At 37.1% G+C, this 27,828-nt stretch overlaps 1 long non-coding RNA gene across 42 annotated transcripts in view; it reads right to left on the minus strand.

Moving 5' to 3' along the window:
• LOC147378299 (uncharacterized) overlaps positions 1-27,828 on the minus strand; it is a 677,507-nt gene that overhangs the window by 623,678 nt on the left and 26,001 nt on the right. For 6 of the 42 annotated variants that reach the window (XR_015145843.1, XR_015145823.1, XR_015145825.1 and 3 more), the window contains exon 3: positions 17,991-18,080. The exons of 33 other annotated variants lie outside the window; for them this stretch is intronic. This is a non-coding gene — a long non-coding RNA (uncharacterized LOC147378299). Of the gene's footprint in view, positions 1-12,194; positions 13,797-14,056; positions 14,706-17,990; positions 18,081-27,828 lie in introns of those variants that run through there. 3 more of the 42 variants (XR_015145851.1, XR_015145862.1, XR_015145858.1) reach the window with 3 other exon arrangements.

Consider the following 27,828-nt stretch of genomic DNA (forward strand, 5'->3'; position numbering starts at 1 on the left):
CGTGAGATGTCTCTATAAACTAGCTATTTAGCTAATTAAAGCCTGATGAGAACTAGTTTTCACATAGATTTTGGTTAAGGTTTTACTTGAAGCTTAGAGTTTGTACACCTAATTCTTACTGTGTCATAAGTATACTTGCTCAATGGATTAAAAAGTATATAGAGTTTGGGGGAAAAATGTGACCATCACATCCAAAACCTCAGAATCTATGTCCTAGTAATAACAGAAATTAGCCACGCCTTCACATTTATATATGTCTATGTAGATAAATACCATTAATCAATATGTAACTATAATAATTTTATGACTGATCTCTGTTAGGCAATCCTGTAAATGAAATGGTTCACTTAAGAAGAAGAAAAGATTTGGAAGAGAATTGAGGGGAAAAGAACACTGGAAAGATACCAGGGCAAATAGTCTGAAGATCATGGTTCCAGTCCCAGCTTGATGAGTAACTGATTGACTTTTGATTTTAGTTAAGACACATAACCTTCTGGATCTATCTCCTCATGATAAAATGAAGATGATCATTATAGTCTAGATTTCATATACTTTGACTTGGTGCTAATGAGAAATGTGAGAAAGGTATTTCTCTGTTTATTCCAAAAATCAGTGAACACTAAAGCAGGCAGAAGTGCTCTAGAGTTAAAATACTTGTCTAAATATAAACTATGAACCAGTCACTTCCTCACTGGGTAAGTTGGTAACTTAGAACTCTACACATCAGCCAAATAGGGATAACAATTTCAGCTTCCCAGGGTTGTTTTCTAAGCATAAATAAGAGAATGAACATAAAAAAAGCATAGTATGGTACTAAGTAATAGGAATACTTCAATGAATCTTAGCAACTACTTATAGTAATACCAATGGTAGACAAAGACAGTAGTAGCAGCAGAACCCCAAAGTTAGTCACATTAAGGAGAGAGAATGCCTCTTAGGTTAACAAAACTTAGTCAGAATCTGATTGAATATAGGATCATAATTCAAAAAAGCAGATGTTATCTCAAAGCAAGATTATTCAGCAACAGAAGCACAGATACAGAACAGCCACTGAGAAAGCATGGGCACTGACTAGGTAAGCACTTTCAATGTGGGAAAGTTGTAGCTGACACATGTTGAGTCTAGGTCCATCAGACAAGTATGTTTTGATCAAAGGAAGCGACATATAGAGTTATGAGGTCCTGATGACATTAAAACTCAAAAAAATTGTTAAAACAATACTTCTTGTTGTGATTCCAAAATATTCAAACAAGTGTCTGATAATTTTTCTTTTCAGGTATTTATCTATATAGAGAGAAAATATAACAATCAGGCCAACAAAAGAATTCTTTTTTCCTTCTGTTTAACATATTACTTACTGTGAATCAACAAGCTAACATTCTGGACTTCTACTTCAGTCATTGTGACTATGACACAGCAAGAGACTGCACCTGAGTTCAATCAAGACATCACCACCAAAATGTAGAACTAGTTTACATCATAAAGCCAAACTAGCCTGTATTAAATTCATTTAAGTACCGCTTTGAAAATATTTTACCACTTTCTTTTGACTCCCAAACCTCTTTAAGTGTCATTTTTTCCTAATACAATTCAATCATATAATCCATTAGCCTATGAACTGAAATATAGGCTTATACCTCATTTTAAACACTTAAAAATGCTGAATAAAATATTAACAATTAAACAAAAGAAAAAAATTATAACTGACCTTGATAGGAAAAGAATGATTCTGAGTCAGAAGAGCAAAGCACATAAGACAAATAAGAGATTTAAAATATGGGGGAAATACAATATTAAAATAAGCCCAACATAAAAGGAGTAGGACGTTATTACATGGACAGGGGAAAAGGACATGGTCTTGATACCAGAAAAGCCATAGAGTTGGAACTCTAGTACCTAAATGAGAATTGGACCCTAGGAAATCTTCTCTTAATGAAAACAGAATTATAGAAATTATATCCTCAGGTCCATAAAAGTCCTAAGTCTGTGTGTCTGACTATGATTCCATACATATTTATAAGTTCTCACAGATATATTTACACATATTTATATATGTTTATACATAAAAAGATTACAAATATGGTTATTAAAACTAAGAGCTTGTTTAAATAGTTTAACATCAAATAAATTTTCATTCAAGAAGAATATGTAAACTGGAAAATAGATAAAACTATATTATGTAGGAAGCAAAAGAGAAATAATTTGTAGAGAATATAAAATAACAATTGAGAAGGCTTAAATGAGAGGATCTAATTTATATTGCATAAAAGTTTCAAGGGAAGAGAATATAGTTAATTGGAGATAAACATATTTCAAAGAAATAAAAACTAACAAGCTTCCAGGTGAAAGACTTGAATTAAATAACTAAAATGAGTCCTGATTCTAATAAAAAAAAAAATCAGAACATAGATACATTTTATGGTGAAAATGAATATATATATATGCATATATTGTATATGTCTTTAAATATATATATATACTGAAAGACAGGTAAAAGTTCTAGAAGAAAATAAGGTTTTAAAGAAAAAAACCATTACTTAAAAAATAATTAAAATCTTATAAAAGGTTATTTCTCTGTAAAAGTTTAAGATGATAGTGAAAAAATACCTTCAAAATGTTGGGAATAAATAAGATTAATCTAAAATTCTAAATTCCAATGAAATAATATCAAATATTAATGAAAATAGAGGTAGTTAAGAGAGAAAGTGAGAGCATTTACTTGTGAATGTTTACTCAGATTATGATTGAAAGGTAGGGGTAAACTTATTAAATGTAAACATTAAGACAATATGGCATGTTAAAATTTTAAGGTCAATCACTAAAAAAAAAAATGAAAAAGAAAATTCCATACAAGTAGAATTTGAAAGGGAGGAATAAACTAATAATCCAACAAAAGGTAAAAAGGTGGGAAAAAAATCAAGAAAAGCATGTAGTCAAAAGAAGCACAAAGTAACAGAGGTCAGTCCATATATAGCAGCAATTATGGGAAATCTGTATCAGGTTCAACCCAAAGACTGAAAGACAGATTCTCAAATTAACAAGAACAGAAATTCAATTATAATCTGACCATAAGACTAGTCAAGATAGACTAGTGATACAATAATTCTATAATCTCAGTGGCTTAAAGAAACAAATTGCTATTTCTCTCATGAGTTTTAAATATAGTAGTTATCTATTCTCTATCTATAAGACACAATCACCACACCAGAGATCAGTATGGCCCATTGGCCATGCCAGATCAACTGAAATGAGGCTGGAAAAACTAGAGATGATATTCATTACTTTTTGAACACTCTCCCTTTCATTTCATTGTACAGGAAGCAGTGACCAAAACCATCCCAAAGAAAAAGAAATGCAAGAAGACAAAGTGGTTGTCTGAGGAAGCTTACAAATAGCTGAGAGAAGAAGAGAAGCGAAAGGCAAGAGAGAAAGAGAAAGATATAAGCAACTGAATGTAGAGTTTCACAGAATAGTAAAGACAGATAAAAGGATCTTCTTAAATGAACAGTGAATAGAATGAATGAATAGAATGAGGAAGACTAGGGATCTCTTCAAGAAAATCAGAACTATCAAGGGAATATTTCATGCAAGGATGGGAAAATAAAGGTCAGAAATGGTATGGACCTTAACAGAAGCAGAACAGATAAAGAAGAGGTGGCAATAATACACAGAAGAACTACACAAAAAAGGTTTTAATGATCCAGATAACCACAGCGGCGTGGTCACTAACCTAGAGCCTGACATCCTGGAGTGTGAAGTCAAGTGGGCCTTAGGTATCATTACTATGAACAAAGATAGTGGAGGTGATGGCATGCCAGCTGAGGTATTTCAATTCCTAAAAGATGACACTGTTAAAGTGCTGCACTATGTCAGCAAGTTTGGAAAACTCAGCAAACTCAGTTACAGGACTGGAAAAAGTCAGTTTCCAGTTCAATCACAAAGAAAGGAAATGCCGAAGAATGTTAAAACTATCATACGATAGCACTCATTTTACATGTTAGCAAGGTTATGCTCAAAATCCTTGAAGCTAGACTTCAGCAGTACATGAAAAACTTGTAGATATACAAGCTAGGTTTCAAAATGACAGAGGAACCAGAGATCAAATTGCAAACATTTGCTGGATCATGGAAAAAGCAAGAAAGCTCCAGAAAAGAATCAACTTCTGCTTCACTGATTATACTAAAGCCTTTGACTGCGTGGATCACAACAAACTGGAAAATTCTTAAAGAGATCAGAATACCAGACCACTTTACCTGTATCTTGAAAAACCTGTGTGCAGGTCAAGAAGCAACACTTAGAACCAGACATGGAACAACAGACTGGTTCAAAATTGGGACAGGAATATGTCAAGGCTGTATATTGTCACCCCACTTATTTAACTTCTATGCAGAGTATATCATGCAAAATGCCAGGGTAGATGAATCACAAGCTGGAATCAAGATTGCTAGGATAAACATCAACAACCTCAGATATACAGATGATACCAATCTAATGGCAAAAAGTGAAGAGCAATTAAAGAGCCTCTTGATGAGGGTGAAAGAGGAGAGTGAAAAAGCTGGCTTGAAACTCAACATTCGAAAATGAAGATCATGGCATCCAGTCCCATGACTTCATGGGAAACAGATGGAGAAAAAGGAAACAGTGACAGATTTCATTTTCTTGGTCTCCAAAATCACTGTGGATGTTGACTATAGCCATGAAATTCAAAGACACCTTTGCCTTGGAAGAAAAGTTTTGACAAGCCTAGACAGCATGTTAAAAAGCAGAAATACTTTGTTGACAAAGGTCTGTATATAGTCAAAGAATATGGTTTTCCAGTAGTTATGTACAGATGTGAGAGATGGATCATAAGGAAGGCTGATGCCCAAAGAATTATTGCTTTCCAAATGTGGTGCTGGAGAAGAGTCCTGAGAGTCTCTTGGACTGCAAGGATATAAAAACCGTCAATACTAAAGGAAACCAACCCTGAACATTTATTGGAAAGATTGCTGCTAAAGTTCCAAGATTTTGGCCATCTGAGGCACAGTCAACTCATCGGAAAAGACCCTGATGCTGAGAAAGACTGAAGGCAAAAGGAGAAGGGGTAACAGAGGATGAGATGATTAGATAACATCACCAACTCAATGGACATGAATTTGAGCAAACTGAGAGGTAGTGGAGGACAGAGGAGTCTGGCATGCTGCAGTCCAAGGGGTCACAAAGAGAGTCGGACACAACTTAGTAACTGAATAACTACAACAGCCCTCTCACATACATTTACATGTATCAATAACTCAGTAATATTGTAAGAGAGACATAGAAAAACATACAACTGGCAAATATTAACCAAGAGAAAAGAAATATACTCATTTAATAACTATGAAATTCACTTTCAATTAGAAGAAATCACTCTCAGATAAAAGCAACAATTTACTAGGAAGATATAATAAACCTTTGCATGTATTTAACAAGACAGTCTCAAAATACATATAGATAACATAGAAATGTAAGAAAAACTCAGTAAATCCAGTAACAGGTTAAATACATCTCTCTCAGATAAGTATTAGTAATTATATACACCTAAATTATGCATATTTTATGTATAATAAAAAGGTTTTATTTGAAAGACAAAACATACAGCACAAATGACACAATAAAAAATATGATCTAACAGATGTGAATTTATACATGAGACCACATTTATAGACTATACACTTTTCCCAAACATACCTAAAAGTTACAAAAATTGCCTATGTTCTATCTCATGAAACAAGTCTAAGCAAACCCAAACCAAATTCCTGATCGGACCAAATTCTCTTGCCAAAACACAATGGAATTAGAATTTAGAAGTACATGTACAAATACATTTGAACATTTAAATCATATTTGTAAATATTTCTTTGGTCAAATCACAATGGAAATCAGAAAATAGAATTGAACAATAATTACAATGAATCAAAACTTGTTGGATATAGTTAGCTTAGAATTTCAAGTTTTCAAGAGATATATTTATGATCTAATTACTGGATTAAAAATATGAACACAAAAATGTGAAGAGAGCAAGCCCAAAGAAAGTAGAAGAATTTAAAGAATTAGTAGAAAATATCAGTAAAACTTAGAGACGGATATAGCAATCCACTCCAGGACAGAGGAGCCTGGTGGGTTACTGTCCATGGGGACGCAAAGAATCAGACACAACTGAGCATGCACACATCAGTAAAACCAAGAGAAGTCTTTGAAAAAACACAAGTAAAAGAATGATTTAGAAAGGAGGTAATCCAAGATGGCAGTGGAACTTTCCTTGTCCCACAGACACAAATCTGTGTGTCTACACAACTAACGGAACAGTTTCCTCATCACAGAGGATAAAGGTGCCACATCCAGACAGTTAAGAGAAAAAGAAATGTGATCTCACTCAAAACTCCACCCCCAACCTATAATCGAGAAGGATCTCATGTATATGGAGCTTCTCCCTGAGGAGTAAGGGGGTTGTGCCCCATATCATGGACCCCAGTCCCTGGGTCTTGCACCAGAGACAAGCTCTCGAAACAACTGGCTTTAAAACCCAATAGGGCTTGCAGGCAGAAGAACCTGGGATAATAAGAAACAGAGATTCTGCTCTTAAACGGACTTCATGCTGTCTCATTCACCCTGGGATTCAGCACAGAAACAGCTGTTTAGGAAGAACCTCAACCATATGTGAAGAAGAATTATTTGCTAGTCTAAGAGCATCTGCTAAAACATCAGAACCTGCTGGGACTCTCTCCAGGATGGAAGTGATGGCACGTGCCATTTTTGTCTTCTCCATATATTTTGCTAGCACGGCCACTAGCAGGCACCACCATTTTAATACTCTCCTTCTAGCTTGTTAGAGCCAATGGGTGTGCCCCACCCTCATGCCACTCCCACAGCTCTGTTAAAGCCAGCTGCCCAGTGCCATGGCCCTGAGTCAATGCAGTGTCCCCCCACGCCCAGTCAGCCAGCAAATGCAGCCCACAAAGGGGATGCCCCTTAAACACCTGGCTCTGGACGCCAGAAGTACAGCTTTTCTGTGTACCATGGATATGAAACAAAAAGACAGTTCTTGACACCATCAAAAACTGGGCCCTATCAAGAGAAAAATAACAGGCTGCTTGGGCAGTCATAAAGGTTCAAGAGACAACCAAGAGCTGGGGAAAGGGTAAATGAGAAAGCTCATCCCCTACACAAGGTCACTCTCTGAAGGCCAGGAGAGAGAGCACTTTCATGTAATACATAATAATAAACACAGAGAACCAAGCAAAATCAGGTGACAGAAGAGTATATTTGAAACAAAACCAAGATAATCCACCCCCAAAATAAAAATGTTTATGAAATAAATAAGTTGCCTAATGAAGAGTTTAAAATAATAGTCATAAAGATGCTCACTAACTTGAATGAAGAATGGATGAACACAGCAAGAAATTAAACAGAGACTGAGAATATAAAAAATTAGCAAACAGAAGCCACAGAGCTGAAGAATATAACTGACTGAAAATTATACTAGATGGGATCAGCAGCAGAATAGATGAAGCAAAAGAACAAATCAGTGACCTGAAAGACTGGATAGTAGATCTCATCCAAACAGAGCAACAAAAAGCAAAAAAAAATTTAAAGGTTAAGATAGCTTAAGGGACCTATGAGACAACATCAAGCAGAATAACATTTGCATTTTAGGGATTCCAGAAAAAGAAAAGAAAATGGGGCAGAAAACTGATTCGAAGAAATAATGGCTGAAAATTTACCTAACCTAGAGAAGGAAAACAGACATCCAGACTCAGCAAGCCAGGAAAGTTCCAGACAAGAAGAAGCCAAAGAGATGCACACCAAGAGACACTGTAATTAAAATGGAAAAAGTTAGAAAGAAAGAGAAAAATCTAAAAGCAGCAAGAGAAAACAACTTGTAACATATAAGGGAGCCACCAAGAACAGCAGCAAATTTCTCAGCAGAAAAATGCAGGCCAGAAAGGAGTGGTGTGGATAGATTCAAAGTGTTATAGAGAAAAAGAAAGCCCACCAAAAACACTCTACTTGGCAAGCTTAACATTCAGAAATTAAAAAAGAAATAAAGAACTTCCAAACAAACAAAAGGTAAGGACGTTGGTCACCACTAAATCAACCATACAGAAAATATTAAAAAAAATTTTTTAACTGAAAAGGCCCTAAGTAGTAACAAGAAAACACAGAAAGTTAAAAATTTCACTAGTCAATGTAAATATACAGTAAGGTAATGTATCAATCACATTAAAGCTAGCATGAAGGTTAAAAGATAAAAGTAGTAAAAAAATAACTATAACTATGATAATTAGATAATGGATAAACAAAATAAAAAGATGAAAATGTGACATCAAAACATAAAACATGTTGGGGGTAAAAATATAGAGTTAGAGTACATTCAAACTTAACCTGGTATCAACATAAAATAGATAAGCACCAGCTGTTACATGTGAGCTTCATAATAACTGAAAAGTAAAAAATCTATACTAGATACAAGCCTATCAGAGATATGACAGGTTTAGTTCTACACCACAGCAATAAAGAAAATATCACAATAAAGTCAGTTAAGTGAGTTAACACACATTTTTTGTTTTCCCAGTATACACAAAGTTGTAGTTACACTATAGTCTATCAAGTGTGCAATAGTATCATGTCTAAGAAAAGAATACCCATACCTTAATGTAACTTATTATTGACCAGGGGATTTTTGCAGAAACTAAAACTAAACCTATGGTCAGTGATTTTTATTTTAGCCAGCCAAAATCTAATTCTCTTATTTTGCTAACACTTTGTGGGTTATTATGTTCAATAATTACACCTGATATGCCCGTAGTGTTCTTAGGACCAAGAGTTTCATTTTCACTTTCTGTATCAGAATCACTAAGGTTTTCTGCCTTTTTATTGGTCTAATATTCATGTCATCAGAATCAGAACTATATTCTAAAGAACTGTCATCTTCTGAGACCCTAGTATATATGTCACTCAATGAGAGAAAGTATCTGCATAAAATTCACCAAAAATTTCTTCCTTACTCAAAATTTCATTTTTGAAACTTTTATAGTAATAAACTTGTATTTATAATATATACAAGATGGAAATACTCTCAACATAATTACCTGACTGAATTCATTAATACAATAAAAGGATTATATGCTATTTCAAATAAAATTTATCCCAAGGATGCTAGGATGGTTTAATATCTTTATATCAATGTGACAAGTCACATAAACAAAATGAAAGATAAAAATCATTTAATAATCTCAACAGATGCACCAAAACCTTTCAACACACTTCAACTTTATCATTAAAAACTCTCAACAAAGTGAGTATAAGAAGGAGTGTGTCTCCATTTAATAAAGGCCACATACAGCAAGCCCACAACTAATATCATCCTCAGTGGTGAAAAGTTGGAATTATTTCTTTTATTATCAGAACAAGAAAAGTAATACTTGTTACTTTTATTCAGCATAGTGTTGGAAATTCTAGCCACAGCAAACAGGCAGGAAAAAAGTCATACAATTTGAAAAGGAAAAAGTAAAAGTATCACTATTTGTGGACAAAATTATTTATATATAGAAAATCCTAAATTATTGGGCTTCCCTGGTGGCTCAGATGGTAAAGAATCTCCTTGCAATGCAGAAGAACTGGGTTTGATCTCTGGGTAAGGAAGAACCCCTGGAGAAGGGAATGGCTTCTCATTCTAGTATTCTTACCTGGAGAATTCTATAAGAATCCACCAAAAGACTATTAGAAATAATAAACAAAAGTAGCAAAGTTTCAGGGCAAAAAAATCAATGTACAATAATCAGCTGCATTTTTATACACTAAAAGTGAACCACCAGAACAAAAGGTAAGAAAAATTCCCATTTACAGTTGATCAAAAACAATACCCAGGAATAAATTTATCCCAGGAGGAGAAAGCTCTATACACTGAAAATTACAAGATACTGATGAAAGAAACTGAAGCAAGCACAAATAAATGGAAACATAGTCTGTACTCCCAGACTGGATGAAATAATTGTTATTATGTCCATATTACCCAAAGCAACCTACAGGCTCAATGGCATTTTTCACAGAAATAAAATTTTTAAAGTTCTAAAATTTGAATGTATCCACAAAAGATCTCAAATATCCAAAATAATTTTGGAAAAGAGGGACAAAACTGGAGGCATGATGCACCTGGATTTCAAATTATACGACAAAGCTACAGTAATCAAAACAGTATGGTAATGGCACAAAAAAAGATACCCACACAGATCAATGAAACAGAGTAGAGAGCCCAGAAATAACCCTTTATGTACATGGTCAACTAGGGAGGAAAGAATATACAGTGGGGGAAGCACAGTCTCTTTAATAAATGATGTTGGGAAAACTAGACAGCCATAAGCAAAAGAAAGACTATACCATAGACAAAAATAAATTACTTTCCAAACAGTAATTTAGGGATCATGGCTAACTTGATTTTGAAGTGCTGCTGTCTCAATATGTATATTACATCACTCAGCAGAGAAAATGAGAGGTACTGAATCCATATCTATCCTTAAGGGCCTTGAGTGGCTCATAGCTATCTAGTCATAAATAGTCACCCTGTCATGCTTAATTCTAAGAGGAATGAAAGGTCTTCCCACCCACTAGAAAGGAGATTCAGATAGAGTGAGCACTTGTCTTTTATGTCACGTCTACATGCCACAAATGTGCCTAGAGTTGAACAAATAGTTACAGAGAGAACATCCGTGTACCAACAATGTGAAGAACTCTTCCCATAGCGTCAAAGAGTCCAGGATACTCTTCCCAATCTCAAGATTCTACTTCTTCCATGGGGTGACCAAGGTCCTAAGGGGTAGTCTCAAAATATGTGAATTGACTTCAAAGTTATGATTCAAAGAAAACAAATTAGTGTTAAACTCAATTAAAATTAACCAAGTTATTTCCTCGGATCAGATCAGTCGCTCAGTCATGTCAAACTCTTTGTGACCCCATGAATCGCAGCTCGCCAGGCCTCCCTGTCCATCACCAACTCCCGGAGTTCACTGAAACTCACGTCCATCGAGTCAGTGATGCCATCCAGCCATCTCATCCTCTGTCGTCCCCTTCTCCTCTTGCCCCCAATCCCTCCCAGCATCAGAGTCTTTTCCAATGAGTCAACTCTTCGCATTAGGTGGCCAAAGTACTGGAGTTTCAGCTTTAGCATCATTCCTTCCAAAGAAATCCCAGGGCTGATCTCCTTCAGAATGGACTGGTTGGATGTCCTTGCAGTCCAAGGGACTCTAAAGAGTCTTCTCCAACACCACAGTTCAAAAGCATCAATTCTTTGGTGCTCAGCCCTCTTTACAGTCCAACTCTCACATCCATACATGACCATAGGAAAAATCATAGCCTTGACTAGACGAACTTTGTTGGCAAAGTAATGTCTCTGCTTTTGAATATGCTATCTAGGTTGGTCATAACTTTCCTTCCAAGGAGTAAACGTCTATTAATTTCATGGCTGCAATCTCCATCTGCAGTGATTTTGGAGCCCCCCAAAATAAAGTTTGACACTGTTTCCACTGTTTCCCCATCTATTTCCCATGAAGTGATGGGACCGGATGCCATGATCTTCATTTTCTGAATGTTGAGCTTTAAGCTAACTTTTTCACTCTCCACTTTCACTTTCTTCAAGAGGCTTTTGAGTTCCTCTTCACTTTCTGCCATAACGGTGGTGTCATCTGCATATCTGAGGTTATTGATATTTCTCCTGGCAATCTTGATTCCAGCTTGAGTTTCTTCCAGTCCAGCGTTTCTCATGATGTACTCTGCATAGAAGTTAAATAAACAGGGTGGCAATATACAGCCTTGATGTACTCCTTTTCCTATTTGGAACCAATCTGTTGTTCCATGTCCAGTTCTAACTGTTGCTTCCTGACCTGCATATAGGTTTCTCAAGAGGCAGGTCAGGTGGTCTGGTATTCCCATCTCCTTCCGAATTTTCCACAGTTTATTGTTATCCACGCAGTCAAAGGCTTTGGCATAGTCAATAAAGCAGAAATAGATATTTTTCTGGAACTCTCTTGCTTTTACGATGATCCAGCGGATGTTGGCAATTTGATCTCTGGTTCTTCTGCCTTTTCTAAAACCAGCTTGAACATCAGGAAGTTCACGGTTCACATATTGCTGAAGCCTGGCTTAGAGAATTTTGAGCATTACTTTACTAGCGTATGAGATGAATACAATTGTGTGGTAGTTTGAGCATTCTTTGGCATTGCCTTTCTTTGGGATTGGGATGAAAACTGATCTTTTCCAGTCCTGTAGCCACTGCTGAGTTTTCCAAATGTGCTGGCCTATTGAGTGCAGCACTTTCACAGCATCTTTCAGGATTTGAAATAGCTCAACTGGAATTCTATCACCTCCACTAGCTTTGTTCATAGTGATGCTTTCTAAGGCCCACTTGACTTCACATTCCAGGATGTCTGGCTCTAGGTCAGTGATCACACCATCGTGATTATCTGGGTCGTGAAGATATTTTTTTATATAGTTCTTCTGTGTATTCTTGCCATCTCCTCTTAATATCTTCTGCTTCTGTTAGGTCCATACCATTTCTGTCCTTTATCGAGCCCATCTTTGCATGAAATGTTCCTTTGGTATCTCTAGTTTTCTTGAAGAGATCTCTAGTCTTTCTCATTCTGTTGTTTTCCTCTATTTCTTTGCATTGATCGCTGAGGAAGGCTTTCTTATCTCTTCTTGCTATTCTTTGGAACTCTGCATTCAGATGATTATATCTTTCCTTTTCTCCTTTGCTTTTCACTTTTCTTCTTTTCACAGCTATTTGTAAGGCCTCCCCAGACAGCCATTTTGTTTTTCTGCATTTCTTTTCCATGGGGATGGTCTTGATCCCTGTCTCCTGTACAATGTCACGAACCTCTGTCCATAGTTCATCAGGCACTCTATCTATCAGATATAGGCCCTTTAATCTATTTCTCACGTCCACTGTATAATCATAAGGGATTTGATTTAGGTCATACCTGAATGGTCTAGTGGTTTTCCCTACTTTCTTCAATTTAAGTCTGAATTTGGCAATAAGGAGTTCATGGTCTGAGCCACAGTCAGCTCCTGGTCTTGTTTTTGCTGACTGTATAGAGCTTCTCCATCTTTGGCTGCAAAGAATATAATCAATCTGATTTTGGTGTTGACCATCTGGTGATGTCCATGTGTAGAGTCTTCTCTTGTCTTGTTGGAAGAGGGTGTTTGTTATGACCAGTGCATTTTCTTGGCAAAACTATATTAGTTTTGCCCTGCTTCATTCCGTATTCCAAGGCCAAATTTGCCTGTTACTCCAGGTGTTTCTTACCTTCCTACTTTGGCATTCCAGTCCCCCAAAGCAAAAAGAATACCCAGCTGTGGATGTGACTGGTGATAGAAGCAAGGTCCAATGTTGTAAAGAGCAATATTGCGTAGGAACCTGGAATGTCAGGTCCATGAATCAAGGCAAATTGGAAGTGGTCAAACAAGAGATGGCAAGAGTGAATGTCAACATTCTAGGAATCAGTGAACTGAAATGGACTGGAATGGGTGAATTTAACTCAGATGACCTTTATATCTACTACTGCGGGCAGGAATCCCTCAGCAGAAATGGAGTAGCCATCATGGTCAACAAAAGATTCTGAAATGCAGTACTTGGATGCAATCTCAAAAAGGACAGAATGATCTCTGTTCGTTTCCAAGGCAAACCATTCAATATCACAGTAATCCAAGTCCACGCCCCAACCAGTAATGCTGAAGAAGCTGAAGTTGAACAGTTCTATGAAGACCTACAAGACCTTTTAGAACTAACACCCAAAAAAAAAAAAAAAGTTATTTCCTAAATTGCTATAAAATTTCAGTTTTTTTTCATTACTAAACAAATATGCCACCAAAATTTCTTATTGGCATTTAATATACTATTGTTTTACAAACCACGTTTCAGTTTATATTTGAGATTATAATATTATAGCTTAAAACATGAACCTTATCAAAGTACACCATAAAATTCTGACAATAACTGGATTATTTCTGCATTTTGTTTTAATTAGAATAGAAATATATGTGTAAAATCCAGATGGAAAATGTATGTAAAATCGGGTAAAACTTACATGGTGATTATTTAGAAATTATGTATATTTATGTCTTTTTCTTTCTCTTTTTTCAAGTTGCTTAAACAGTCTAAATTTAGATTTACAGTGTGTTTAAATGAACTCCCCATTATCTAAAGACAGTACCCAAAAATGAAAAGATAAATGATTATCTTATTACTCTCAGAGAAACATTGAAGAGGGCACTAAGTGTTTAGATGGATGTGAGAGTTGGACTGTGAAGAAGGCTGAGCGCCGAAGAATTGATGCCTTTGAACTGTGGTGTTGGAGAAGACTCTTGAGAGTCCCTTGGACTGCAAGGAGATTCAACCAGTCCATTCTGAAGGAGATCAGCCCTGGGATTTCTTTGGAAGGAATGATGCTAAAGCTGAAACTCCAGTACTTTGGCCACCTCATGTGAAGAGTTGACTCATTGGAAAAGACTCAGATGCTGGGAGGGACTGGGGGCAGGAGGAGAAGGGGACGACAGAGGATGAGATGGCTGGATGGCATCACCGACTTGATGGCAGTGAGTCTGAGTGAACTCTGGGAGTTGGTGATGGACAGGGAGGCCTGGTGTGCTGAGATTCATGGGGTCCCAAAGAGTCAGACATGAACTGAACTGAACTGAAGAAAAAAGTATTGATAAAAATAAGTTGAGACACTGTTTCAAATTTCTCCTTTAATAATTTATTTTTATGAACTAAGACTCACTTTACTTGTCTATTGCTGGTTGGTATTCCTCAGCTATTAGCCTTCTCTGGAAATTGCCCTTGCCTGGAGAAAGCTATCCTGTCCATCTCACACTTCTTGGGTCAGTCATCATCCCAAAACTTGTCCAAATGAGAGTATCAGGTCCAGGCCCTTGGCTCAACTGGACAACTCTCAAGGGCCATCTCAGCTTCACAGTCTCGACTGTAATTCTCTATCTGCCAATTCTGTTCCTCCCCCGTTCCTTGCATAGGAATTGCTCTAATGTTGCACCCCCTAATAAACTTCCTGAATGCCCATCTTTCAGAGTCTGCTTCCCAAGGGATTCAACTTGGAATATCCATTCAAAACTGGCAACATTTATACACACACACACATACGCACATGCACAATTTATTTTAGTACCATAAAAATTCTGTCAGAAAAATTTAATGCTTACCTTGAAAAAAATCTGTGTGTTAATGAAAGGGCCAGTTTAGTATATGGTGGGAAGAAAGCTAAACTATGGCTAGATAATTGTGATTAGCTGATATACGTTACTATTTTTACTAACCTAATGTTTTATTTATTTAAATAAACTCATTAATAGAATTTGGCAAGATAAAAGAGAGATTAAAAACACAATTGGCCTAAGGAACAGAAGAATAAATGTAAACACATTAAGCTAGACTGTTTTGCCATGTTAATTAAGAAAGAACCCATTAGTTAAAATAACTACTTCCTATTGAGAAATTTTGTTGGTTAATTTTGTATAGTATGCCTATTCTGTGTATTTTTTGTTGTTGTTTATCTCTGTAAGTTAAAATGAATAAGATCTTGTGAGAGAGTATCAAAGGATATCGAGAAATTGTTCTAAAACACATTTGCTCAAATATAACTAAGCCATCTTTTCAGGTGAGAAAAAAAGCCTATAAAGATCTTCAGTGCCATTAGTCTCCATATGATGTCTAATTCCATGTTTATTTCCCAAGATGGATAGTACTTAAATTGATATCATTAATGACAGTTTCTTTCTGTAGAAATCTTTCTTGAATTTTGGAAGGTAAATAAAATTAACCTGAAAAGGTTTCTAATTCTGCTTTAGTCTGGCTGGTTGTGTGGACTTGGAACCGGCAAAAGGTGAGAAGCCTGGTGGTGAAAGACATGGGAGCAATTCTATAGAAGTTTGGGGTAGTAAGAGTAAAACAGCTTAGTAAAGGGCTAGTGCAGCTGATCAGAATGCACACAGGCCTGGAGTCACTCAAACACCCAACTCTGACTAAAGACAGGAAGAAAGGTGAATGAGTAAACAACTGTCCTCTTGGCTGACTAGAATTAGTTTGCTTTATTGTTATGATTTTTGATTACTGGTCAACTAGAAAAATATGTGTCTCTCCATATCACTGCAGCCAGCTTGATCTCACAGTGGGGAATAAAGAAAGATTATCTACAAATCTGATTGGATTACAAATCCCTGAGTTCAACTCTGCCAGTATGGCTATCTCTCTTCACTGAACACCCTTGCTTCAGGAAAACCATGTGGGTGTCAGAGAAGCCACAAGATAAGCTCTGCACACTACTCCACAGCTGTTGTCAGTGGTGCAGAGGAAAGACAGAGAGCATGCCCATTAGGGAGGAGATGCACAGCATGTTTTACCAGCATAAAAGAACTGCTTTTCATTTCCTGCTGTGCTGACCCTTACACCTCTTCTCCTGCTGCTTCACAGTCATTTTCATTTTACACAGTCTTTTCTGCTGAGGTCAATATTAGAATTTTATTTTTACTTAAAAATCCTGAAAATAATTTTAAAAATTGAGCAATGAAATTTATGAATATGAAGCCTATAAAAAACTATGTATTGATTCCTAGTCTCTTTTCTTCTTGGTATTATTAATCCACAGGTTATTCCAGTTCATAGTGTAAATCAGTGAAGAATCTATGAGGGTTAATTTTATGTCAGACTGGCCAGTGTCAGACTGGCTGGGCCTCAGTGCCCAGATGTTTAATCAAACACTATTCTGTATGTTTCTATGAAGGTAGTTTTTTGAGATTGACATTTATGTCAATGGATTTGGCATGGGCAATTTATCCTTCAAAGTATATACAATTGACCTTTGGACAACGAAGGGGTTAAGGGCTCCAGCTCTCCACAAAGTCAGAAATCAATTTATAACTTGTACTTGGCCCTCCATACATGTGAGGGCCATATCCTGGGATTCCTCCATATCCTGGGATTCAACTAACCTTGGGTCCTATAGTACTGTACTACTAAAAATAAATCCATATATAAGTGTACCCACACAGTTCAAATCCATGTTGCTCAAGGATCAGCTATGCAATTCAGAAGGTAATCTGCTCTTCTCAAACTGGCCTTTCCCAATTAACTGAACACCTTAATACAACAAATACAACAAAATATACAACAAAAAGTACAACCTGTCTCAAACAAGTAATGGAGCCAGTAGACTACATTGGAACTCAAACTACAACATTTTCCTGAGTTTCTAGTCTGCTGGTCTACCCTGAAGATTTTTAGCATTCCATAATCACGTGAATCAATTTCTTAAACTATTCATCTCTCTCTTTCCCTCTTGCCACAGGCATGCCTTTGTGTGCATGCACATGCATGCACACACACACACACACTTCCTACTAGTAGTTCTGTTTCTCTGGGAAACTCAAATACAGAATCCAAATTCAGTCTCAGTTACCTTGAAATTAAATATCTTCTCACCAATATCCTCTTTCATGGAATAAGTACAGGTGGGGTATTTGAAAAGAGCTATGTATAGAAATTCTGATTCTAGACTGGTATCTCTGCAAGATAACAGCAGATAGTAACTGAACAGTTACAAAGATGTGCATCACAAAGAAAAGCATCCCTCAATATGTTAAAAACAATTACATTGATGCTTTTTAAAAAGCTTTATCTTTTTCAGTTAGAAAAATAGTTCAAAAAGGAATTAATAAAAATCTCACTGTTAATCTCCAAATTTAATTATTTTTAAGTTCCTAAACTCTTCAAATTCTTATCTCGTTATATTTAATATGACAAAACTTTTAAAATCAGAACCTGTAAATTGCTCTAAATATACATTTCTTATACATTGGGCAGTTCCCCTTTATCAGTATGATAGGTGGTCTATTTGCAAATCTGCTAGTTTCCCCATAGTTGTCATAATATAATAAAATTAATGTTGGCTATTATATTCTAAAGTTACCTGTCGAATTAATTCAAGGTGATTCCAGGCTCCCAAAATAATTAATCAACACAGGGATTTATGCCCATGTCCTTCTACATGAATTTATGTCTGTAAAATAAAGTAGTTATGAGAGTTATTACTAAGAAATCATGTATAATAATAAATACAAATATTCCATTTTTTTTCTTAATCTGCAATTCTCAAAACCTTTGAGTTTTTTTTTTTTGTATTTATTATTATACATGACATGGGCATTATGATAGTTGATTTTATGTGTCAACTTGGTTAGGCTCTATGGTGCCCAGTTGTTTGATCAAACATTAGTCTAAAGGTCCTTCAGATGGGATAACTTTTACAATCAACTGACATTAAGTACAGCAGATTACTCTCCATAATGTGGGTGGGCCTCATTCAGTTGAAGGCTTTAAAAGCAAAGACTGAAATTTTCCAGAGAAAAAAGATAATTCCTCAAGACTGCAACATGGAAACCCTAACTGAATTTCTAGAGTACCAGCCTACCCTACGAATTTCAGACATATCAGTCTCCACAACTACATGAGCCAATAGTTCCATTGGTTTCCATTGGTTCAGTTTCTCTGGAGAACGCTGAAACACATATAAACAATTCTAAAGTATAAAATCTAATATCCACCTTTTACATTAGTTTCAGATTTGAAAAACCCATGAAGATTTCATTTGTTTTACTTTTTTGGCCAATGACTTTGAAGTATGCACTCCCTTAGGTGATGGAATTCCAATGGAGCTATTTCAAATCCTAAAAGATGATGCTGTGAAAGTGCTGCACTCAATATGCCAGCAAATCTGGAAAACTCAGCAGTGGCCACAGGACTGGAAATTGTCATCTTTCATCCCAATCCCAAAGAAAGGCAAGGCCAAAGAATGTTCAAACTACTGCACAATGGCACTCATCTCACACACTAGCAAAGTAATGCTCAAAATCCTCCAAACCAGGCTTCAACAGTACATGAACCATGAATTTCTAGATGTTCAAGCTGGATTTAGAAAAGGCAGAGGAACCAGAAATTAAGTTTCCAACATCTTCTATATCATCAAAAAAGCAAGAGAGTTCCAGAAAAATATCTACTTTTGCTTTATTGACTACACCAAAGCCTTTAACTGTGTGGATCACAACAAACTGTGGAAAATTCTTCAAAAGATGGGAATACCAGACCACCTGACCTGCCTCTTGAGAAATCTGTATGTATGTCAAGAAGAAACAGTTAGAACTGGACATGAAAAAACAGACTGCTTCCAAATCAGGAAAGGTGTGTGTCAAGGCTGTATATTGTCACCCTGCTTATTTAACTTATATGTAGAGTACATCATAAGAAATATTGGGCTGGGTGAAGCAGAAACTGGAATTAAGATTGCCAGGAGCCATATCAATAACCTCAAATACACAGATGACACCACCCTTATGGCAGAAAGCCAAGAAAATTAGAGTCTCTTGATGAAAGTGAAAGAGCAGAGTGAAAATGTTGGCTTAAAACAACAGAAAACAAGATCTTGGTATCTGGTTCCATCACTACATGGCAAATAGATGGGGAAACAGTGGAAACAATGACAGACTTTATTTCGGGGGGCTCCAAAATCACTGCAGATGGTGATTGCAGCCATGAAATAAAAAGATGCTCGCTCCTGGGAAGAAAAGCTTTGACCACCAACGTAGACAGCATATTAAAAAGCAAAGACATTACTTTACCAACAAAGGTTGATCTAGTCAGTTTAGTTCATTTCAGTTGCAGAGTCATGTCCAACTCTTTGCAACCCCATGAACCGCAGCACACCAGGCCTCCCTGTCTATCACCAACTACCAGAGTCCACCCAAACTCATGTCCATTGAGTTGGTGACGCCATCCAACCATCTCATCCTCTGTCGTCCCCTCCTGCCCTCAGTCTTTCCCAACATCAGGATCTTTTCAAATGAGTCAGCTCTTTGCATCAGGTGGCCAAAGTACTGGAGTTTCAGCTTCAACATCAGTCCTTCCAATGAACACCCAGGATTGATCTCCTTTAGGATGGACTGGTTGGATCTCCTTGCAGTCTGAGGGACTCTCAAGAGTCTTTTCCAATACTATAGTTCAAAAGCATCAATTCTTTGGTGCTCAGCTTTATTCACAGTCCAACTCTCACATCCATACATAACCACTGGAAAAACCATAGCCTTGACTAGATGGACCTTTTTGGGGAAAGTAAAGTCTCTGCTTTTTAATATGCTGTCTAGGTTGGTCATAACTTTCCTTCCAAGGAGTAAGCGTCTTTTAATTTCATGGCTGCCATCACCATCTGCAGTGCTATGGTGGAAAAGACTCATTGGAAAAGACCCTGATGCTAGGAAAGATTGAAGGCAAGAGGAGAAGAGGATGACAGAGTATGAGATGGTTGGATGGCATCACCAACATGATGGACTTGAGTTTGAGCAAGCTTCAGGAGTTGGTGATGGACAGGGAAGACTGGCATGCTGCAGTCCACGGGGTTGCAAAGAGTTGGACACGACTGAACAACTGAACTGAACTGATGCACTCCCTTACTCATAATTGGTAGTCTTAAAATATAGTAGATACTTTTTTGGTCTATTTTTTTTTTCCTACAAAAAAACACCCTGTTATTGGATAAGCAGATTATTTTTTATTTATTTTACTCCAAAGAGGAGTGATTCTGATTTATAGTTGGCTTCAATTTGTCTTTGAAATTATTTGGAAGGACAAACACTTGGACATGATATCATTCTATTAAATAAAAACCAAGGCATAAGTGTGAAAGATATAATCATAATCCATGTTTCACATAGACTAAAACAAAGCCAGGTTACAATCCTGAGAATAGTGAATTTGAAAAGAATTTCCTAAGAACTCAACCTAAAATGTCTTTCCATCTATATTTTATCTATGTCAAATAGATTAAGTATTAAATTCACATATTCATTATTTTCACCATAATGTTTATGTTAGGCAACATAACATCCCTCTCAATGAAGCTCCCCTCATAATCCCAGAAACTTCTGAGAAGTTACGTGATTCCATGCTCAGTCAGTCAGTCATGGATGATTCTTTGCGACGCCATGAATTGTGTAGCCCACTAGGTTCCTCTGTCCTTGGGATTTTCCAGGCAAGAATACTGGAGTGGGTTGCCATTCCTTCTCCAGGGGATCTTCCCAGCCCAGGGATCAAACAACGTCTCTTTTGTCTCCTGCACTGACAGGCAGATTCTTTATCGCTGAGCCATCTGGGAAGCCCTGAGTTGTTCCTTACGCGGCAAAAACAGACTTCACAAACATGATTAAGATATTTAGATGAAAAGAGTACTCTAAGTTATCCAGATGGGCTCAATGTAATCACAGAGGTCCTTACATATAAAAGAAGGAGAAAAAAGATTGAGAGGCAAAGGAGGAGATGTAACAATGGAAACAGAGGTCAAAGTAACATTGCCACATGCCTAGGATTGTGGGCAGTCTCTTTAGAAGCTGGAAAAGACAAAGAACATCATGTCCCCTAGAATATGGAGAAGACATGCAGCTCTGCTGATACCTTGATTTTAGGATTACAAGATCCATTTTGAACTCCTGAACTATAGGATAATATATGATATTTAAGCCACTAAGTTTGTGATAAATTTGCTAAGCAATAGAAAACTGATACACCTTTTCCTAGACAGGTCAAAACTTCTATATCTGTCTTAAACCTGTGATAAAGGGTATCTATGATTCCGTATTTATATAATTACCTCAAGGATAATTTTGTAAAAGATAACTATGTATTAACCGATTTGTGTATTAGTTGTTTTGCTGTATATTCTCATCACAAATATTCTGCATTTGAAAAACTAATCATCAACATATTAATTGCTAATTTGCTTGCTTCTCTTTTCACAGCTGCATTCATGAGCACAGAGACTGTGACTGCTGTTCACAGCTACATCCTTAGCACAAGCTCAATGCCTGCCATAAAGTACATGCTAAATAATCTTCAGTATGAATACTTCTTGCTTTATCCCTAAAGAATATGAGGGGAGTTGGAGCATATATATATATATTTTTAAGTAAATAATGATCTTGGAAAAGAAAGGCTGAGAAACAATCTGGTCAGTGTCCAAAACAGCCTACTCTTAATGTGAGTAATTTCTGCTCACCTAACTTAGAAGTTATCCTTCTCACACTGTTATATGTTATTAGAATTGTATACTATTAGTATTCAGCATAAGTTATTTAACTTTTCTGAAATGGACTCCTTATCTGTAAAATAAGGATAAATGAAATAACAGCATGATTCTAGACTTCCTAGAATCTGTGTTATAGATGAAGGGAAGAAGTTTTAATGTAAGGAAACAAATGATAATCACACTTGGATCATTATACAACAATTGTTCTTACTGAACATATAAAGAAATCAGCACCACTCCCGGAAAACTACAAACACCATATACATGTGTACGTGTGTGTGTGTATCAGATCAGATCAGTCGCTCAGTTGTGTCCGACTCTTTGCGACCCCATGAATCGCGGCACACCAGGCCTCCCTGTCCATCACCAACTCCCGGAGTTCACTGAGACTCACGTCCATCAAGTCAGTGATGCCACCCAGCCATCTCATTCTCTGTCATCCCCTTCTCCTCCTGCCCCCAATCCCTCCCAGCATCAGACTCTTTTCCAAGGAGTCAACTCTTCGCATGAGGTGGCCAAAGTACTAGAGTTTCAGCTTTAGCATCATTCCTTCCAAAGAAATCCCTACACGCATATATACATGAATAAAAGCCATTGTCTCTATTATCATAATTAATATTTTATTATCTTATTATTTTCCCAAGACTATCAACACTAAAAGCTCGACTATACCCACGACAATAATAGCAATTTTAGGTGCCTCTTATGGATACTCTTATATTACTTTACAGTTACCTAGAAAACGAAAATGTCATTGCTATTTAATACACCATTTGCACTCTGACCATTCTCATCTTCAAAAGCTGCAAGGCAGACAACATTCATTGCTATCCATGTACAACCACCTCAACTCAGTTATCAGGTGAGTGTGTAACAGCTATGTATTTCTCCTCATATGTATTCATGCAGCCCTTACTGGGTACACATAAGAGCTTAAAAGGAAACCACATTCCAGGCCCATAGGCCCAGACAGGCCTAGAGTAATCAAGTCTCACAAACAAGCAATCATGGCAGACATGATTTCCAGTTTTCCTCTCTCAAACTATTTGAGGCATCAGTGGTGTGATAGATGGGCTTATTGATATCAAATAAATTATATATGTATATTATGGTGAATTCTTAGTTATATAAATGATATAACCTCTAGAAAAAAGTTCAGAACTTCCATTTCCCCTTCTTTGACACATAACTTAATACTGAAGAAGAAGCTAATTGCTTCTCCACTGCTCAACAACTGCTGTGATGAAGGACACTGAGAAACAATGTATTTAGTTATTTCAGTAAGTGTTACATTTTAAAAAAAGATCCAATGGGCATCATAGAATTCTCAGCTTTAATCATGGGACTGGTTTTTTCCAGGACCTTTCCCAAGAACCTAAGAAAATTAAAACTGAGCTGATGAACAACAACTTCTCTAGCAACAGTGTTTTCAATTTTTTTAAACCACAAGCTCATAACCAGAAAAATCATAAACAGATTTTATCATAGCCAGAAAAATATCATCCTCAAATGGCTTCATTCATACTCTGAATTCATTAACAACAAACCATATCAAATGTCTAATTTTGCTTCATTTATTAAATGAATAGAGGTGGTGATTTTTGAAAGACAATTTTAGTTAGTATTAAAATGAACTATATACCTAATACAGACAATACTCACTAAGGGTACACTACTTCTCTATAATGATTTAATTTTTAATTTTATCATTTTTCTTTTTATCATAAAATTTTAAAGCTATATAAAGTGAGATATTCAATATGATAAGGAATTAGAATCCTCTCTCATATTTTACCCTTCCTGTTTTTGAAATACTCAAAAATACCTATATTTACTATAGCTTTGTTTCCCTAGATTTAGAAAATATTTTATAGGAAGGAGAGAAAAACTACCATTTCCTTTACACTTAATATTTATCTAAGAACATCCATGTTTACTCATATTCTTTCATTTCATCCTTGCAATTACACTTTCACAGAAGTACATGAGAAGTAAAGTAATTCACCTCCCTAATGAAATACTATACCAAGATTCAAATGATCAAAATCGACTATTCCCAAGACTTCAGAGAAAAGACCAGGGCAAGATGAAAATATGTAGCCAAGAGAGAGAGCTGTCAAGTCTGAATTGTCTATTAATCTCCCTCAAAGCTCTGAATCAAGGTTTGTTCACCAGCACTAGACCTTCTGAGAAAGCAGCTGTCCATTCTAAGAAAGGACAGGATGCAGCAGATGGGGTCCTCTGATGAGCAGCTACTCCACAGTGACAGTTTGCAGCCATCATCCTAGACAGCTCAGATTACTCAGTCTGTCCACACGCTGGGTCATTGTCAAGTGAAAGAAGACTACAAGGAAGGAAGTATTCAGACATGCTTACCCAAAGAAGGCAGCTCTCCTGTGAAAGTTGGAGCTCAGGCCCCATGAAGACAGGCTCTGATTAGCAGGAGAGAGCCCCAATTTCCTTCCTGAAGAAGGGGTGTTACTCAGATACCATTTTGTTATTTATATTCTCCAGTTTCTTGAGTCTACAAAACCATTTTGATGTGGCTTTTTGCCACATTTATAGCACAGAGCAGGTTGGCTGTCCTCTGTTCCTCTTTGATGTCCTTTCCTATGTGGCAGTTCCATTTCCTCCTGACTCAAATGTGCTTCCTTTCTCTGGGTAGGAAGTCACAGGATGCCACTGACTCAACCCCAGAAGAATGTGTGCTTTGGGTTGTTTTGCCAGCAGTGGGCAAAGGCGGAGTGAAAGAAGGGAGGAAAGGAAGAGGTAGGGCACTCATTACTGGCTCAGCTTCTCTACTTCCCTCAGAAGCTACATGACCCTGGGCAAATCATGCTGGTATCTCCAACTCTGCTTTTGTACAAAATGAGAGGGGAGGACATGATAAGGTTATACCTCCAAAGCAGAGGTGGCTCACATAATGGAATTCCAGAAGTCTCTTACAAACTAAAGTCTAAAACTGTTTCCTGTGTTCCAAGATCCTTGTTGATCATCTTATGTATAGTATCTCTATTCCTCACAAAACCCTACACAATAGGTCTCACTAGCCATGTTGCACAGAGAAAAACTCTCAGAAGAAGTTTGCATAAATTGCCATCATGGAGCTGAAGATTTTAGTCCTTGGTCTACATAAATCCCAACCTTGTGTTCTTTCCTTTGAGCTCTGCTGCTCTCAGGTCTATGATTTATACTATGTGTGATCAACACTCCCCCTAATCCTTGCAGGCTGAAAGCAGTCGACCATGTTTCATGAGCAATAGTCTTTGATGGTTGAGTATGCACAAGAGGAATTTTGTGTGCAATTAAAATTACAACAAAGTTAATCAGACACATATTTAATGATATGTATAGCAGCTATTGTGCTACACATCATTAGGCATAAATGGTAAGCTGTTCATATGAACGAAAATAATTAGTTTTACACTGCTGAAGCAAGCATGACTATACTCAGACAGGAATTAAGATGGGATGGAAAATGTTGGAAGAAAAATAATTGTTTCCACTTATTAATTTATTAGTAATATCCAAGCCCTGTGCTAGGTGTCTTATATGCATTATGCCATTTAATCCTCTTATTAACAATATGAGAAAGATACTGTTAGTAATAAATACAGATGGGAAGACTGAGGCCTAGAGAGGTTAACAAATTGTGCCAGTAGTGACTGGGATGACAGATTACCAGGAGGTAACCTAAAGGTCCTCCTTTATACATGGGTGTCCCACAGCCACTTCAAAATGGAATAACCAATCCTTCCTCTTGCTCATTTTGCTAAATTTGCTCTAACTGTGAAGCACTGTTTTGTTTTCAACTAATTTGGCCTTAGAATAACAGTTAATTATGCCTAAATTACTAACTGTAATATATAAGCAACTCTTCAATGTCCTAGTTCAAAAGACAAAAGTCCATGGACTTTTCATCAGGAGGGAGAACACTGGGAAATGTTATCAGTTAGGACAGGCTAGTTTGTCCTGAGGTTTTGGTAACAAGCCAAACCAAAATTTCAGTGGCTTGAGAATCATGGATTATATTGCCAGTCCATCACCAGATAGAGGCTGAGAGCACAGTCTCTAAATAGACCAGTACTGACCATATCAGTAGAAGAAAGAACGGACTGCAAAACCTCTGCTCTTTCCTTCTCTACATTTCACAAATGAAGTGCAGGGTCACCCAAAAGCCATTTTTCCATCAGAGCTCCAGGACTTTAGCAGAAAAAGAAGAGGTTTCCTTAGTGATTAAAATAGAGAACCATAAAGGGAAAGTGCAAAGAAACCTTCACTAGCCTTAAAGATTTACTTGAAATTCACTTTCTCTGACATGAAAGGTAAATTCAGGTATCACAGATCTCTGGTCCATTCCCTCTCCTGTCTCTACCATGTCTTCCCCTCCGCTGCCTAGAACCTTGAGACTAAGCAAACAGAGAATGCTGATATATCCTGCTGATCTATATTTTAGTGCCTTGGGTGGCCTCTAGCATAATAATAGAATCTACAGAAAGCCCCCTACATAAGAAACTTCAAGTTGCAAACTTTCAAAGGCATAAACATACTTTCACCTGCCCAATCATGTAAGTTCATTCATGTGTCTGGTGCACATGGTCACAGGCTTGTGTGCATCACATGCAAGTGGTCGTGGCCTTGTGTATGTTCCTGTGCAGCACTGTAAGAGTTCAGTAGTACAGTATCTCTAGCTCAAGCTCAGGATGTCCCAAGCAAGCGTAAAAGCAGCAGTGATGTAGCTAGTACTGAGAAGCACCAGCTGTTGTGTTGTTACTATCGTACTTTTCAAGATACTGTAAGAGTAAAAATGTTTTACTTTTTTAGTTTATTTTAAGTGTTATTTGTGTAGAAAGTATCATAAACCTATTACAGTATAGTGTTACTAAATACATAGCCAATTGTGTTAGTTGGGTATCTAGGCTAACTTTTTTTGTGTACTATGTGCTCAGTCGCTCCAGTCATGTCCAACTCTTTGCAATTCTATGGACTGTAGCCCGCCAGGCTCCTTTGTCCATGGGGATGCTCCAGGCAAGAATGCTGGAGTGGGTTGCCATGCCCTCCTCCAGGGGATCTTCCCAACCCAGGGATCGAACCCATGCCTCTTATGTCTCCTGCACTGGCAGGCGGGTTCTTTACCACTAGTGCCAAATTTTATGTTTATGAACATGCTCTTGGAATGGAACTCACTCATATGTAGGGGACTTAATTTAGTGGTGGAAAATTATCTACAGGTTTGTGAAAACCATGTGTGCCCTGTGATATTTCCAATCACAATGTTTGGCTTAAACCAATGTGGAAAGACAGAGAACTAGACGGTCCATGATAGGTATAAACTCTGACCTGATTAATGTGGTGCATGTGTGTGTGTGCCCGGTTGCTCAGTCATGTCCGACTCTTTTCAACCCCATGGGCTGTGTATCCCACCAGGCCCCTCTGTCCTCCATGGGATTTTCTAGGCAAGAATATTGGAGTGGGTAGCCATTTCCTCCTCCAGGGGATCTTGCCAACCCAGGGATCGAACCCGTGTCTCTTATGTCTCCAGCATCGGCAGGTGGTTCTTTACCACTGCACCCCTTGGGAAGCTCCAGTTGAGTGCATGCATGGATACAAATACCTAAGTACCAAGGGGCCATGAATTTATATGGCAATGTTATTGGACTAATAAAATACTTATTAA

The sequence above is a fragment of the Bos grunniens genome, chromosome 2, assembly GCF_055505025.1.
Source record: "Bos grunniens cultivar Pamir isolate PY7600 chromosome 2, Bosgru_T2T1.0, whole genome shotgun sequence".
Taxonomy (NCBI): domain Eukaryota; kingdom Metazoa; phylum Chordata; class Mammalia; order Artiodactyla; family Bovidae; genus Bos; species Bos grunniens.